This window comes from Alligator sinensis, unplaced genomic scaffold (assembly GCF_000455745.1).
Source record: "Alligator sinensis unplaced genomic scaffold, ASM45574v1 scaffold1023_1, whole genome shotgun sequence".
Taxonomy (NCBI): Eukaryota; Metazoa; Chordata; order Crocodylia; family Alligatoridae; genus Alligator; species Alligator sinensis.
This window is the reverse complement of record NW_005842373.1, coordinates 776,152-776,607: the sequence shown is the minus strand read 5'-3', so window position 1 is coordinate 776,607 and position 456 is coordinate 776,152.

Genomic DNA, 456 nt, shown 5'->3' with positions numbered 1-456 from the left:
AGGGAAAGCTCTGAACTGCCCCAGTCAAGCCACAGGAGCTGGGCAGTACAATGCTGCACCCAGCAATGTATCTTGGGGTAGGGCGTGAGTGGGGTAAGCAGAATGGTGCTTCCTTTCCCCCTCCGCTCCCACCAGGAACCTTTCCAGAGCAGGCATAGTCCTGCTCCCAATATGCATGTTTGGTAGAAGGAGTGAATGGATCTGCTTTGAGGAAGCCCAGCCATGGGACAGATGACACTGCTGATGCTGAGCAGTGGCAACAGCAGCAGCAACCCAAGCAGGTAAGACGTCCCTTCCTCTCACCCACACCACTGTATGCTGTGTACCTTTTCCCCCCATCTACCATGGCTGGCATATCCTTGCTGCACCCCTCCCCTCCTCCTACATTGGGTCCTCAGTGGTCTCCCTAAGCCACTGATATTGATATCCAAATTTCAGATTAAGAAGGAATTCCCT